This window comes from Panulirus ornatus, chromosome 11, assembly GCF_036320965.1.
Source record: "Panulirus ornatus isolate Po-2019 chromosome 11, ASM3632096v1, whole genome shotgun sequence".
NCBI lineage: Eukaryota > Metazoa > Arthropoda > Malacostraca > Decapoda > Palinuridae > Panulirus > Panulirus ornatus.
Window position 1 is genome coordinate 20695 of NC_092234.1, and position 18276 is coordinate 38970.

Genomic DNA, 18276 nt, shown 5'->3' on the forward strand with positions numbered 1-18276 from the left:
CCCCCCCCACCTGCACACCCCGCGCGGTCTCGCATTCCATACCACACACACCCAGCCAGCCACCCCCTCCTCACTCTCAATGCCGGCGTAGGGGGTCCACTTACGTTAGGTTAGTTGTACATTTACATACGTACAATGCTATTGACTTGTACGATTACTTACGGTGGCGAAATACACATGTCGATGGCATATAAATAAAATGTAAGTAAATGTACGGGCGCATACCACACACACCGAGCCAACCAGCCAGCATGCCGCCTCCTCACTCTCGCTTTCGATGACGCTCGGCCGACCCACCTCCCTCCCTTCCTTACACACGTTGGTGGTGGTGGTGAACATCAGTGAACCATTGTCGATCGTCCCACATTGCATCCGTGGAATCTGACATCACTCGCTAGATTGGCGGTTGTTTTAATAACATTGTCGTACGTGAGCGAGGGAGCAGGCCGGTGGCGGCGGAGGAGGAGGAGGACCGACACCCCCCCCCCCCAACCTGCACACCCCGCGCGGTCTCGCATTCCATACCACACACACCCAGCCAGCCACCCCCTCCTCACTCTCAATGCCGGCGTAGGGGGTCCACTTACGTTAGGTTAGTTGTACATTTACATACGTACAATGCTATTGACTTGTACGATTACTTACGGTGGCGAAATACACATGTCGATGGCATATAAATAAAATGTAAGTAAATGTACGGGCGCATACCACACACACCAAGCCAACCAGCCAGCATGCCACCTCCTCACTCTCGCTTTCGATGACGCTCGGCCGACCCACCTCCCTCCCTTCCTTACACACGTTGGTGGTGGTGGTGAACATCAGTGAACCATTGTCGATCGTCCCACATTGCATCCGTGGAATCTGACATCACTCGCTAGATTGGCGGTTGTTTTAATAACATTGTCGTACGTGAGCGAGGGAGCAGGCCGGTGGCGGCGGAGGAGGAGGAGGGCGGCAAACCCCCCCCCCCACCCCCACCCAAGTGCCTCCCTTTCCCCCACTGCCCGCGCGCTCTCACATTCCGTACCACACACACCCAGCCAGCCTCCTCCTACGCCGGCATTGAAAGTGAGGGCGAGAGGGAGGTCCAGTTACGGTGGCGAAATACACAACTCATCTTAATCCATATGTCTACTATGCAGGGGCTTTTGCCATCGATTGGCGTGACAAATCCCCTAACCTTTTTCCGGGTTAATCCTTAGTGGATCGCAGTGAGGAGACTGCTCTGCCACTCACGGCACCCAGGCCGATACGCAAGTCGTATGCAAACGGTTCGGTACAGCACATCAGGTTTTGGTTGATCCGTATTTCGGATGAGATAAAGTAGCAACTGTAGCTCTCAACTCTACCCAATTTCCTCCCTTTGCTGCTGCTGGGGCATTGGTGTACAACACTAAGACCTACGATTCGCACGCGCACGGTCAAGCGACATGATGCATGTACTTGCCGAGGCAGAAGCTCTGCTCTAATCATCACCCTCTAATCATCATCATAACAATTGGCTGGAGCGGGTACCACCACAACATCCCGCACCTTTTTAAAACAAGGAGAAAATCACATCTTGTGGAATTCTCAGGAAATGTGCTGCATTGAAGCGTCGGGGGAAGGTAGGAAACTCTCACAATAGGAAAAAGCCATAAACGGCAAGGCGTCGTCTCCCCCGTGCTGCAGCGGGGGCCATGACGGTTCCATACGGAGAAGAATGTCTTCGAAAAGACAGACCAAGGATATCATTAGACTGGGTCTAATGGAATTGAAGAAGGATACTACTAATGCAGCTGCCGCTGATGATGATGATGTTGCGGCGGCGGCATTAGGGTCGAACACTAATACTACGATTCGCACGCGCATGGCCGAGCGACGGGATGCATGTACTTGCCGAGGCAGAAACTTAGACGACGGTACAGGGAGACCTAACAAACCAACAACAAAAAGGAGAATCAAGCTCCTACGACCAAGGAGCTCCACAGGCATTCGTACAAGTATGACAAGACTCTTATGGTTTTCGTGCCTAACCTAACCTAACCCAACCACCCCAGGCGCATACCACACACAAACCGAGCCAGCCAGCCAGCCAGCCACCACCTCCTCCTCCTCACTCTCGCTTTCGATGACGCGCGGCCGACCATCCCTTCCTCACACACGGTGATGGTGGTGACATCAGTGAACCATTATCGATCGACAAGTAAATGTACAAGTCGATGGCATGTACATTTACTTACGTTTTATGTATGTTATCGACTTGTACATTCACTTACGTTTTATCTTTATGTCATCGACTTGTACAAGTTGATGGGTAATAAATAAAAGGCAAATGTACGATTTGCTGGCATATAAATGAAACGTAAGTAAATGTATAAGTCGATGGCATATATATAAAACGTAAGTATATGTACAAGTCGATGGCATACATATAAAACATAAGTAATTGTACAAGTCGATATATATAGAGTAACGTATCCCAACACCTTAAACCCTAAAAAATTCATAACGTGTTTCTTATCCCTAACAAGTTCCCCATTTTCTGTGATTATCATGTCAAGCCTAACGTAACCTAACCTGTCGATGGCATATAAATAAAACGTAAATAAATGTACAAGTCGATGACATATAAACAAAACGTAATGTTCGAGTCGCTGGCAAATAAATAAAACGTAATTAATTGTGTAAGTCGATTGCATATAAATAAAACGTAAGTATATATACAAGTCGATGGCATATATATAAAAGATATGTAATTGTAAAAGTCGATATATGCAGAGTAACGTATCCCAACTTCTTACACCTAAAAAATCCAATATGTTTGTAGAAAATGGTAAAATTTTTAGGGGTAACAAAGACCAATTTTTACCATTTTCTATTATTATCATTTCAAGCTTAACGTAACCTAAAATGTGGTTGGCATATAAATGAAATGTAAGTAAATATACGAGTCGCTGGCATAAAAATGAAACGTAAGTAAATATATAATCTAATGGCATATAAATAAAACGTAAATAAATGTACAAGTCGATCGCATATAAGTCAAACGTAAACAATGTACAAGTGAATGGTATATAAATAAAACGAAAGTAAGTGTACAAGTCGATATATATAGAGTAACGTATTCTAACTTCTTAAACCACCCAAAAATTCATAACGTGTTTGTAGAAAATGGTAAACATTTTTTGGCGTAACAATGACTAATTTTTATCATTTTCTGTGATTATCATTTCAAGATTAACGTAACCTAACCCGTCAATGGCACTTAAATTAAATGTAAGTAAATGTACATTTCCTTACGTTTTATTTATATGCCAGCGACTCGTACAAGTCGATGGCTTATAAATAGAAAGCAAGTTAATATACAATTCGATGGCATATAAATAAACCGTAAGTACATGTATAAGTTGATGGCATATAAATATAACGTAAGTAAATGTAGAAGACGATAGCTTATAAATAAATAGTAAGTAAATGCACATGTCGATGGCATATAAATAAAACGAATGTAAATGTACAAGTCGATGTCATATAAATAAAACGTAAGTAAATGTAGAGTCGCTGGCATATAAATGAAACGTACGTAAATATACAAGTCGATGGCATATAAATAAAACGAAAGTAAATGTACAAATCGATGGCATATAAATAAAACGTAAGTATATGTACGAGTCGCTGGCATATAAACAAAACGTAAGAAATTGTACATTTACTTACTGTTTATTTATATGCCATCTAGTTATACAAGTCAATGGCTTATATATAAAATGTAAGTAAATGTACGAGTCGATGGCATATAAATAAAACGTAAGTAAATGTACAAGGCAATGTATGTAGAGTAACGTATCCCAACTTCTTAAACCCTAAAGAATTCCTAACATTTGTTTCTTACCCTTAAAAATTTTACCATTTTCTACAATGACTAATTTTTACCATTTTCTGTGACTATCATTTCAAGCCTAACGTAACCTAACCTGTCGATGGCATATAGATAAAATGTAAGTAAAATTACAATGCGTTGTCATATAAATAAATCGTAAGTAAATGTACAGGTCGATGGCTTATAAATAGATTTTAAGTAAATGTACATGTCGACGGTATGTTAATAAAAGGTAAGTGAATGTAAAAGTCGATATATATATATATATATATATATATATATATATATATATATATATAGAGAGAGAGAGAGAGAGAGAGAGAGAGAGAGAGAGAGAGAGAGAGAGAGAGAGAGAGAGAGTAACGTATCCAAACTTCTTAAACACTAAAAAAATTCCTAACATGTGTTTGTTAACCCTTAAAAGTTTACCATTGTATACACTGAATAACTTACCATTTTCTGTGATTATGATTTCAAGCCCAACGTCACCTAGACTATCGATCGCACATGAATAAAATGTAAGTAAATATACGAGTCGCTGGTATAAAAATAAAACGTAAGTGAATGTATAATTCGATGGCATATAAATAAAACTTATGGAAATTTACAAGTCGATGGCTTATAAAAACGAAAGTGAATGTACAAGTATATATATATATATATATATATATATATATAGAGAGAGAGAGAGAGAGAGAGAGAGAGAGAGAGAGAGAGAGAGAGAAACGTATCCCAACTTTTTAAACCCTAAAAAATTCATAACGTGTATGTTACCCCTAAAATGTTTCATTTTCTACAAGGACTAATTTTCACCATTTTCTATGATTATCATTTCAAGCCTTACGTAACCTAACCTGTCGATGGCATATAAGTAGAACGTAAGTAAATGTACAAGTCGATGACGTATATAAAACATATGTATATGTAAAAGTCGATGGCATATAAGTAGAACTTAAGTAAATGTACAAGTCGAAATATATAGAGTAACGTATCCCAAACATAGCACATAACATCAAAACCCTCGAGTTAGTGTCAAGTTCTATCAGAGACACTGGGCGTGTATTTTGCAACCGTATCGCCAAATCCCTTACCTTATAAGAACACTCAAATCGTTGCACGGTAATTACAAAGTAGACCCAGTCACTTTTACCAAGATCAAATCATACACTTACTGGTAACTATTACTTTCAACGGTGTCTAATTTCCCCTAAAATCCCTTTAAGTTGCCCCAGGTACCTCGGACATTAGTTTTCAATTTCTGACATTCCTGATAACACTATTAAATGTATTACCGCGCTCTTCACACCAAAAGACAACTAAAGGCAAGCTAAAGAAGTTTGTCGCATCCAGACTTAAGGTAAAAAAGTTCTTCGCAGCCAGACATTTTAATGAAAGAGTTGAAACATATGACGTTGGACACCACAGGAGCTTTTCACCAGGAGTCGTTCAAAGTGGTGGAACCTTCTGATGAGTTGTCAATGCTTATTGCCAAAGCAAAGAAGGCTCACTTTATCGAAGACTTGAAATCATTCTTGTAGAGTCATGCAAATATTGTGCTTAGCGGCGCAGAGCCACAAAAAGTTACCCAAGATTTCACTTTTTGTTAACACATTGAAGCGTTGCGTTGATGAACTTTTAGACATTACAAAACGAATCATGATACAGATAATCCCACTGTTTTGGAACACAGTACGATGAAACCACTGATGCTGATCAAAGCTTTCAACTGCTTGTTTATCCTCGATTAGAGGATGGAGTTGCGAAATACGAAATGATTTTCTCGAAAGCACTGGAGACCACATGAAAAGCTTCCGGTATCAATGAAAGTCTTTTTTTCAGGAGAATTACATTTCATGGGAAACGATTGTCGGAGTCTCCAATGACTGTGCACAAACGATGCTTATGTCTCGCTCGGATTCATAGAATTGTTCAAAGAAATGAATGGATCCGTAACTGGGACTCTTGCATCATCCACAGAGGAGCACTTGCTGCCAAGACTCTACAGAAAACATAAGTAATTCAACTTCCTAATGACCTACACAATTTGTTGAATTTGGCAATAAAAGTTATTTTGTAAAGAGCTCTTTATATTCTTTGCATCTCTGCACAGATGTTGGACCTCATCACAAAGCTCTCCGTTTCCACATGGATGTCATCTGACCTTCAAAATGATATATGCAGGGTCGGCTCTATGAACGCAAGAGAGAGAGCAATTCTTTTCAATAAAGCCATAAACAAGTAGAACTGTAAGACGCATTTACAGGAGAAAAGTTTTAGTTTTCACGAGCGTACCTTGTGCACATTTCTGGGTATCAACAACCTCAATCTACAAGTTAGAAACGCAATTACCATAGCGTATTATGCAATCAAAAGTTTCAAGGAGAAAACTGCTTCGGAAACATCTGGACCTTTTCATAGTCTCAAGAAACTCCAAACAAATTTCAATGACTTCCTCACGCTTCAAACAAAAATGCATGTAGGTTTTTTTAAAATCCATTTTCCTGAGCAAAGAAGTTACGATTTTAGTTTTTTTTTTTTTTTTTTTTTTTTTTTACTTACAACACACAACAACCTACCAACGTTAAAGACTCCTAAACTTGTTGCTTCCCTTCCCAACAACCACTCACTCCCCACTAAAAATCTTACCAATCATCCTGACATCCCCGCTTCCCTAAGCTCTATCACAAATCCAACGTCCCTGGCCACCACCAGCACTACTGCAAAGCTTTCCTCAATTTCCCTAAAATTCTACATTCTTTACCACGACTCCCATCACCTCCCAGACCATCACTTACTCCAGGTCCCCACTTTATCAATTCCTCTCCTCCTTCCTCCCCCACACTGAACTTGGTCTTCCTGGAGGACCTCCAGAATCAGACCGTTAACTCATACGATAACTTCTCAATCAATACACTTTCCAACATTGAAATTCAATACCTCGACGAAGACACTTCCCCGTCAAACCCCAGACCGTCCTCGACCCATGACCAGACAACTCGTCAAAAATAATCACAATCGAATGAAATTGGCTTATCTAGGCAAACTTAAATCATTTGATTTTTCCCAAAAATAAAATACCTAAAATATTGCAATCCAACGTGTTCGGCTACTACAATAACCACCGCCTGACCGCTACTCTCCTTGAACACGTAAAAGCAGACCAGACATTGTCTTCAGCAGTGGGGCAGAAATTACCTTCAATTTCTATCTCCCAGGTCCCTATGGGGTTCCGATTACATTCCCTTCTACCTTCAACTCTCATCTAATAACCTCATTATCATTACAAGAAGTCCCATTGGGACACTTTCAGAAACTCACTAATCACACATACGCGAAAAATTGCCATTATCAATCCGTCACATTCACAGACACGGAGATAGGGCACATACATCAGCAAATCATATACAGCTGTCAACAGTCTCCAAATCACACTCTCCCCAAGATACTACTCCTTCCCTGCTACCAAAACCAAGTCTTCTCTGGTGCTACCGTCGATGATTTGACCAAAACTGACACCGATTAGGCCTAGCACACTGGGATCTCACTACCCTAAGCAGCCACATAATGAACAACCTCAGAGCAACCACATAATGAACAGCCTTAGACAGAGCCTAAGAATTCAGTAATCACCACAGCAGAGAAAAAAAAAAAAATCTCAAGACTTGTAGAAGCAAATCCATTAATTCAAAAGTACACCCAAAACAGACGTCAACAGGCTAAAAAATAGCACTTAACATCAAAACCTTCAAGACACTCAACATCTTTTAGAAACATTGGAAGGGTATTTATCAACCACATCCCCAACACTCAGATAGTTGCACAGCACATACAAAGTAGACCCAGCCACTTTGACCCAGTCAAGTCATACACTTATCCTTCCTCAAAGAAGACCACTTATTCCCAACTATTACGTTTAACGATGTCAAATTTCTCCTACTTAAAAATCCCTTTAACTAGCCCAGGTTGTCTCGAGCATTGGTTATCAATTCCTCACACATATTCCTGAAAACAATATTAAAGTCATTACCGCGAAATTCAAACCACAAAGCAACCAAAGGCCAGCTAAAGAAGTTCTTTGGAGCCAGACAGAATTGAAACATGACTGTGGACACCACGGGAGCTTTTCACCAGGAATCGTTCAAAGTGGTGGAAGCATCTTACGAGTTGTCACTGCTTATTGCCAAAGCAAAGGCGGCTCACTATTGAAGAGATTACTGAAATCATGCTCGAGACCTACAAATATTGTGCTTGGCGCAGATCCACAAAAAGTTATCCAAGATTTCACTTTCTGGTAACACTGAAGCGTCGCGTTGATGAACTTCTAGATGACAAAGTACAAATTATACAAATGAGAATCCCAGCGCTTTGGAACAGTACAACAAAACCACTGATGCTGACCAAAGCTTTCAACTGCTTGTTTATCCTACATTAGAGGATGGAGTTGTGAAAGAATCTTTCTCTGGAAAGCACTGGAGACCACGTGAAAAGCTTCTAGTATCTTTGAAAGTTCCCCAAGAAAATTATCTTCCATGGGAAACGTATGTCGGAGTGTCCAATGACTGTGCCCTAACAATGCTTGTCTCTCGTTGGGGATTCATAGAATTGGTCAAAGAAAAGAATGGAGCCATAACTGGGACTCTTGCCTCATCCACAGATGAGCACTTGCTGGTAAAACCCTTTAAGAAAACATGTAATTCATCTTTCAAGATGACCTACGCAATTCATTGAATTGGTTAATAGAAGTTGATTATTTTGTGAAGATCTTTATATTCTGGCCTCTTTGCAGCTCTCTGCACAGATTTAGTTGCTGATCATAAAATTCTCCTGCTTCCACATGAAAGCTCGCTGGCCTTGAAAAGGAATCGTGTCGAGTCGGCTCTATGAACGCGGCAAATATGAAGAGCAACTCTTCCCAATAAAGCCAGAAACAAGATCTGTATGACGCATTTACATGCGAAAAGATTTAGTTTTCACTAGCGTACCTTGTACATATTTCCGAGACCATCAACAAACTCGATTTACAATTACAAGGCAATCATTGTGCATTATGATGTAATCAGAGGTCTCAAGGAGGAGAAAACTCTGTTTTGGAAACGGCAGAACATTTTCATAGTCTCATCTCAAGGAACTCCGTGCTGACAGGAAAGATCATGATCAGTATGGTCTGGACACAAAGAAAAAATCTATCCCATCTGGATTCCGTTGCCGAGGAATCTATGCGCCATTTTCCATATCTTTGTGTTGGAAATTGGCGTGGTATCCATTTAACATTGATGTGGGGTAGTTAACGAATCCTGTGCAAGAAGCAGCCATCGAACTTATGCGCGACGCGAGTGCAAATGATGTTTGAAACCATGAGTATGGAAGAGCTCTGGGTCAAATAACTCCCAGTCTACCCAAAACTTGGCGAGGGAGCACTTCGTTTCAGGATTTTCTCTTCTATTTATCTCTGCCAAGTTGGCTTTTCAACTCTCATTGTACTGGACACAAAACATCGTAATCTAACGAATCCTAGAAAACTACTTGCGTAGTGCTCTTTTATCCCGGAAACCTATAATTTCTGAAAGAATGGCAGCAGCATCCACCTCGCTGAATGCACAAGATTCAAATCATCCTTTAACTCCAGTATGGTAATAGTTGAATATTAGATTCGACAGTTTTAATTCGTTTGCATATGATTTGTTTGTTCTAATGGGTTTACAAGATTTAACGTGTTTTTGGTTTCTATGATATTGGGTGTAATTTGGCTTTGGCTCACCTAAGTGTTGGCCAAAATGAATACTTATACACTTGATACATGTTATGTTTTGACATTATTTCTATCTAATTTGTCTTCATCCATGCTCACGAGATACAAGGCTACATAAATGACGAACTAGCTGATCCTCAATACTAAAGCACAACACAAAATGTCAAATTCTTCAAAAGAAATGGGGGGGGGGGGGTTGAGCGAGTATTTCGTGAAAGCCAACAGGCGAGAGTCATGAAAGCTTGAGAAACACTGATCCAAGTGTATCAGACGATAAAACTAAACTTATCCAAGAAAAAAAAATCGCCAAGGAAACCTGCAACGAAAATTTCGTTCATTTACTGTAACAACTGCCCGGCAGCGATGACCGAACTCTGAAAATCTTCACTATTTGTTAATGGACCGAATACATAAACGCCTATCGGTAGAGCATTAGGAGAAAATAATATTTATGAGAGTCAGTCGTCTGTCATGCAAACCAACAATACAGAACTTACACTTATGCCTATTACGTCCTGCTTTGTAAATCTAACTTCTGAAATGCAGTTGTGTTAAGGATGAGCAGAGATAATACACTAATTCAATTTACGATGAACAAGGAACATTATGATCCGAGTTACCCAATTCAGAACGTGAACTTGCCGTAGCCCTGACCACGGGAAGATGGTACCACCTGCTACATTACACGACACCTACGCAATCCTCGCCTTGCACTATATAAGAGTCAAGTGGCAGATTACCTCTAGGACGACTAGTAGTATCCTAATACCCAAACAACCAACTACCCTTCATATCTACATCTCTACGAGATGTTATGCTAAACCTTTTGAGAGTATGGTCCTCTGTCGTCATTTAGAGAACGAGAGATCCTCAACTTTCCATTCTACACAACAATGAACCTTTAACCCCATCCAAGACACCACAAAAATTAATGTAAACACTAGATAATAGTAAAAACTGTTACATCTAGCTGGATATCATGGCGGCTATATAAACAATATACCATCACAAGGACTTTCCAGAGGTCAGTTATAAGAAACAAATATGGCAAAAAGGAAAATAACAGTACTATAATGTAAACAATCGGGCGAATGTTCTGTCTATGGAAAACCCGCAGTCGGATAGCTGGCAGTCTTTGTATCAGATCATTTTCAGGACGAGTTACCGATTCAATCAATTACTCCTCCATGTTGCATCATTCACAATAAGGCAAGTTTCTTAGTGGTTCCTTCGTTATGGGTAGGAAATTGTTACAATAGGTTTGATAATCGTTAATTTTCTTTTTTTTTTTTTTATACTTTGTCGCTGTCTCCCGCGTTTGCGAGGTAGCGCAAGGAAACAGACGAAAGAAATGGCCCACCCCCCCCCCCATACACATGTATATACATACGTCCACACACGCAAATATACATACCTACACAGCTTTCCATGGTTTACCCCAGACGCTTCACATGCCTTGATTCAATCCACTGACAGCACGTCAACCCCGGTATACCACATCGCTCCAATTCACTCTATTCCTTGCCCTCCTTTCACCCTCCTGCATGTTCAGGCCCCGATCACACAAAATCTTTTTCACTCCATCTTTCCACCTCCAATTTGGTCTCCCTCTTCTCCTCGTTCCCTCCACCTCCGACACATATATCCTCTTGGTCAATCTTTCCTCACTCATTCTCTCCATGTGCCCAAACCACTTCAAAACACCCTCTTCTGCTCTCTCAACCACGCTCTTTTTATTTCCACACATCTCTCTTACCCTTACGTTACTCACTCGATCAAACCACCTCACACCACACATTGTCCTCAAACATCTCATTTCCAGCACATCCATCCTCCTGCGCACAACTCTATCCATAGCCCACGCCTCGCAACCATACAACATTGTTGGAACCACTATTCCTTCAAACATACCCATTTTTGCTTTCCGAGATAATGTTCTCGACTTCCACACATTCTTCAAGGCCCCCAGAATTTTCGCCCCCTCCCCCACCCTATGATCCACTTCCGCTTCCATGGTTCCATCCGCTGCCAGATCCACTCCCAGATATCTAAAACACTTCACTTCCTCCAGTTTTTCTCCATTCAAACTCACCTCCCAATTGTCTTGACCCTCAACCCTACTGTACCTAATAACCTTGCTCTTATTCACATTTACTCTTAACTTTCTTCTTCCACACACTTTACCAAACTCATCACCAGCTTCTGCAGTTTCTCACATGAATCAGCCACCAGCGCTGTATCATCTTTAGCGGTAATCTTTAGGTAACGCTTGGCTAAGTTAAAGAACGTTAGGCTTCGTAACGTTAAGACTAAATTGTGTTTGGTCTTGTTATGGGTCGTTAGGCTTCGTAATGTTACGGTTAAATTAGGCTGGGATTGATTACGTTTCGAGTTACGTTAGGTTAAGGTAGAACGGTGGTGTGTCAGTTTATATATATATTTGTAATCCAGTATTTCTCCCTCTCTAAAGCCCAACCACCCCACCCACTGTGTGGAACTCAAAAGTCTTGTACACTTTTTTACGTCATTTCCGTATTTAAACAAGACGAACTGCTCCGGATTATAATACTGCGTTGTTTCTCCCAGAAATAACGATGACAATAATAGTTAAAAAATAGCATAAACGAAGTTTCTACATACAGTTTTAACAGACATCAAAAATGAAAAATAAAGAAACAACGCGACTCAAATACTTAATACGTCCTGAGCTTTATGACAACTGAAGCAGCCCTTTGGCGCTTCCCTCATGCACTCACCGAGTGTTGTGGCAGCGAGGAGGTAATGGAACAGCAAAGCAGGATTTTGTTACTGTACATGAAAACCGATGTGTTGCGTTCAATGGTTTGCTATATCTTATTGCGCTTACTGTTACTTTCACTTTCAGAACGAAAAAGGCTTCCAAGCAAGATCTTACATCAATGGACAGGACAAATTCTGCTGTGTAAATGGAGTTTTTACGCCTAAATCAAACAAGACAAATATCACACCTAGTGAAAATCTACTAATTTTATTTTGGTGTGAAGATGGGAGACAACGATAGATAGTGGGCACCGCACGTTGTTAGGTTACATTATCTGTGAATAACCATGAATATAATGCGTTCATGGATAACTGCATTATTTTTCTTTGGTCGTTACATAAATCTATATATTAGAAAATGGTAACGTTTCCAGTCAACTTATGCACTGCGTAAAATAATGTCCTACATGACTTTGAAAGCCAGATCTGAATGCAGCAAGTCTGGATCGATCAGAAATTTTTTAGAAAAAAATTAGCGTAAATACCCAAATGACCAAACAACTAACTACAGAAAGACTAGTGGAGGAAATCAACACCGAAAGACTAAAATGAAGTAAAAATATAATCAAATAAAAACTCCATGGATAAGCGGAAAAAAATAAACGTTTCCCAAAATATATCAAGGATCTCACCTGGACGTGGGCGAAATTCTAGCATGATGAATCAACAGAAATGTTCGAGTATTACGGACGACCCTCACGAAAATATTGTACACAAAACATACCTGAAAAATGAGAGAAAAATATATTAGAATCAAGAAAAATATACAATTTCTTGGTTATTTGTATTGTAAAGGTTCAAGAAAAACCTGTGAAACTTTATAAGGAAACTAAGTTATAATAATGGCGTTAATGTTAACCTACTTGCTGAAATAGGCATCTTCAAAATTATGAAACTAGATAATCCCATACACATATAACCCTTAAATACCTTTTGGATGTGGTGGTACAAGGCAAAGACACGGGTAACATTTTATTATACGACCGAACGTAAACAATTCTTACTTAGAAATCGTAACATAATCGTCAAACTCCGTGTGGCACGTATGAACGATAATTATAGTAATATTCCTCACACCATATAAACTCAGATCTAAATATTTACCACAGTGTACATCAAATTTACGTAGATAGTTCGAGCCCAACGTGTCCACACATCACTGACCTGCTACATCCTGCAACGAACACGAGTCCTGGTACTGGCAGATGTAATACCAGCACAAACATTACTCTCACTTAGGCTGTTGTCAGTACATATTCTCTGCACACTTCCACACGATCAGGTGTTTCCCACAGCATCCCAGTTTGAATATACTTCTCGACAAACACAGACATCAACACACACCGCGACCCGCTCGTCCACCTGACGTTAACCCTATGGTAAAAGAGGTTCTGGAGTACCGGCAGCGGTGGTGGCATTATGGGAGAGAGACTTCAGCTGCACCAATCATCGGCCACAATGCTTTGTTTACATTTGCTGGGCGACAACGACTGCTCTAACTACCTCTTATCGTCAAGGTACAATTACACGGTAAAAGGTAAAACTTTTTATTCATAAATGAGATAAACTAAAGAGCACAATTAACAAACGAGTTCTCCAGGACTCAGGTAAATAAGACAATCAATCTTCAATCAGTACAATATTGATGACGCCTGAACTAGCCCGCCCACCGCGTGTTGACTGGTGCTTCGATACGGAGGATGAACCAATAGCAAGACCTTACAATAACGTATCTCTTACTTGTACAGTTCATTGTTGGCGAATCCATATGTATGATTACAGCATCACATGCAGTTGTGAAATTAAGAGAAACTGAACTTTGTTGTTTTTACGGTTATATATTCCTTGTAGTAGTAAATTCTGACGTTAGCCTTTTTTTTTTTTTTTTTTTTGCCAATGTCCAGCTGTGAAACCCGGCCTGACAGTGTCGGGTTCGCACCGTCAACATTCCAACAACGACGAGTCATTAACCCAGGTGCAATCAGTGCTTCGGGTTCACTGCTGGACCCAGCTAATAATTTTGCTTAAGGTTTATCCAAGATCCCATTATGAACCTTACTTCAGGTTCACTAATGAACCTTGTTGCGAACTTTACTTCAGGTTCACCCAAGATCCCACCATGAACCTTCAGATTCACTAAAGAACCTTGCTTCGTGCCATGAACCTCGTTTCAGATGCACTGAATAATAACAAAGAATTTCTAAGTAAAGTCAAGACTCATGAACCCTGTATCTGATCCTCATAGTTCCTCATATTCCTCTCGATGCAAAGATAACCATATATCAGGTTACACCGTCCCTGTCATTAAGAAAGGACCAGACACCTGGACCATGACAGATCACAAGCAGCAGAGACGATACCCCTCAAGGTGATGCTCAAACAACAAGGAGCGACATAACTACGAACACAGTAATGACACAAGTAATCACGTTACCAAGGTTACTGGGAGGAATGGAAAGTGATAAAGCTGGTGTGGTGTGGGCACTATGAACAGACATACCGCACTCTACTACCACACTCAGCACTGATATGGAGAGTGTCTAGGGGAATATCTATCAGAAGTAACCGAAAAAGATAAGAGAGCGAGACACATTCGCATGGGAAACTGCAGAAGTTGGTGTCAGAGTTTGGGAGAGTGTATGAAAGTAGAAACGTGAGAGTAAATGTGGATAAAAGCATGGTTATTCAGGTTTAGCAGTACAAAGAGACAGGTTACCTGAAGTGCGAGTTTCAATTGCAAAAAAAGGAGAAAGTGGGGTGTTTTAGATACCTGGGACAGCGAATGGAACCTTGGAAGTGGAGATGAGTCACAAGGTGGGTGAGTGGGTGAATCTTCTGGGAACACCGAGCAAAGTGTGGAAAGCGAAGCGACCTTTGGGAAGGTGAAAATGGGTATCCTTGAAGGTATAGTAGCTCCCAATGCCTAAAAACAGATGATAGGAAAGCTATAAAGGACCTTTAATGCTAACTGGAACCTCAGAGTACGATATTGCTGCGTATTGAATGTAGGTGGCGATGGCTGGCGCCTAAGTTTTCGTCTGCACGTATACAAAGTACGCGTTTCAGAAATACAGTTTTGCCATGACCATAACTCGTCTTTCATAATTTTACTCTGTAACCCAAAAAAAAACAACTATAACTTGTGAAACACCATCATGTACATACATATATACATTTCATTCAGGATATATACCAATGAACTGATCCGCAAAAAGGGACTACAGTTGTATATTTTTCAAAAATAATGCGAGACGAAATGGCTTTTTCTCATGTACACCTCAGCCAGCCTCCTCCTCCTCACTCTCACGTTCGATGCCGGCGTAGGAGGTCCAGTTACAGTGGCGAAATACACAACTCTTAATTTATATGTCGACTATGTTGGGGCTTTTGCCATCAATAGGCGTGACAAATCCCCTAAACATTTTCCGGGTTAAACCTAACCTAAGCGAGAGATCGGCGGCGGCGGCGGCCGACCCCACTCCCTCCCCGCGCGCATACCACACACATACCGAGCCAGCCAGCCTGCCACCTCCTACTCACTCTCGCTTTCGATGACGCGCGGCCGACCCACCTCCCTCCCTTCCTCACTCACGGTGGTGGTGGTGAACATCAGTGGACCATTATCGATAGACCCACATTGCGTTCGCGGAGTTTGACATCACTCACTAGATTGCCGGTTGTTTTACTAACGTTGTCGTACGCGAGCGAGGGAGCGGGAGGGTGACGGCGGAGGAGAAGGAGGAAGGCCAACTTCCCTACCTCCCGCGCGCTCTCGCATTCCATGCCACACACAAACACACACACCCAGCCAGCCTCATCCTCCTCACTCACTTTCGATGCCGGCGTAGGAGGTCCAGTTACGGTGGCGAAATACACAACTCCTCTTAATCTACCTCCCTCGCGCTCTCGCATTCCATACCACACACACACCCAGCCAGCCTCCTCCTCCTCCTCCTCCTCACTCTCACTTTCGATGCCGGCGTAGGAGGTCCAGTTACGGTGGCGAAATACACAACTCCTCTTAATCTACCTCCCTCGCGCTCCCGCATTCCATACCACACACACACCCAGCCAGCCGCCTCCTCCTCCTCCTCCTCCTCACTCTCACTTTCGATGCCGGCGTAGGAGGTCCAGTTACGGTGGCGAAATACACAACTCTTAATCTATATGTCTACTATGTAGGGGCTTTGCCATCGATTGGCGTGACAAATCCCCTAACCTTTTTCCGGGTTAAACCTTAGTGGATCGCAGTGAGGAATCTGCTCTGCCACTCACGGTACCCAGGCTGGTACGGGTTAGAGCAGCAACTGTAGCTCTCAACTCAACCCAATTTCCCCCCTTTGCTGCTGCTGCGGCATTCGGGTAGAACACTAAGACCTACGAATCGCACGCGCAAAGTCAAGCGACATCATGCATGTACTTGCCGAGGCGCCGAGGTAGAAGCTTAGGTCTCGCCTTACCGTCTCATCATCATCATCATAACAATTGGCTGGATCGAGTGCCACCACAACATCCCGCCCCTTTTTAAAACAAGGAGAAAATCCCATCTTGTGGAATTCTCAGGAAATCTGCTGCATTGAAGCGTCGGGGGAAGGTAGGCACACTCACAATGGGAAAAACCCATAAACGGTGAGGCGTCGTCTCCCCCGTGCCGCAGCGGGTGCCATGACAGTTCCATATGGAGAAGAATGTCTTCGAAAAGACAGAGCAAGGATATCATTAGACTGGGTCTAATGGCATTGAAGAAGGATACTACTGATGCTGCTGCTGCTGGTGTCGTTGCTGCGGCGGCGGCATTGCGGTCGAACACTAATACTACGATTCGCACGCGCACGGCCAAGCGACATGATGCATGTACTTGCCGAGGCGCCGAGGTAGAAACTTAGGTCTCCCCGTACCGTCGTCTAACAAACCAACAACAAAAAGGAGAACCAAGGCGCCTACGACAAAGGAACTCCACAGGCATTTGTACAAGCATGACAAGACTCTTATTGTTTTCATGCCTAACCTAACCTAACCTAATTTATATGTCGATGGCATATAAATAAAACGTAAGTAAATGTACAAGTCGATATATATATATATATATATATATATATATATATATATATATATATATATATATATATATATATATATATATAATTTATTGTTCCAACTCAGATCTGCCAAAAGCGCTCACTCAACATTGATTGCACTAGTCCAACCGCCCAATAAATTTAGTTTATGTTCTCTGTTTGTGCAGAATATAATGATACATGCACTACGACGTAGTCTATTGCGCATTGAAGATGAAAATACATTTTGTGTCACTTTCTTATGTGAGGCGCTCCATGTTGATGTTAGATATTTATTGTTGGCTTATGATACTCATCATTCACATAGAATTCAAAGTGTACGTCCTCTATGTTAGATGTAATATAGCAAGGAAAAGCTCACGAACAAAAAGTGGCCTTCAGTAGTAAACCTTCAGTGTATCTTAAATCAAAATAGACTTAACTAATTGGTAGATTTCGTGTTTTAAGAATAGTCTGGATATGAAAGAGAAACGAAATTGAAAAGCTATACAAAAAAAAAATCATAAATTGAATTCCTGGGCAGCTCTGGCTGGGGTTGGAACAATAAATCATAAGAGAGGGTTGCTACGCTGACCTTTCAAAGTGACGTCATAAGTGGGCGGAGTCAGGTTGTTAATGTTTCAGAGCACCGCCCACCATGACGTCTCCTAGGAGACAGTGTAGCAACCCTCTCTTATGATTTACTGTTCCAACTCAGATCGGCCAAAACTCACTCACTCATTCACCGGGAAATTTAGCTTATGTTGTCGTGTGTGTTTGTGTGGTGTAAAACAGAATGCACTATG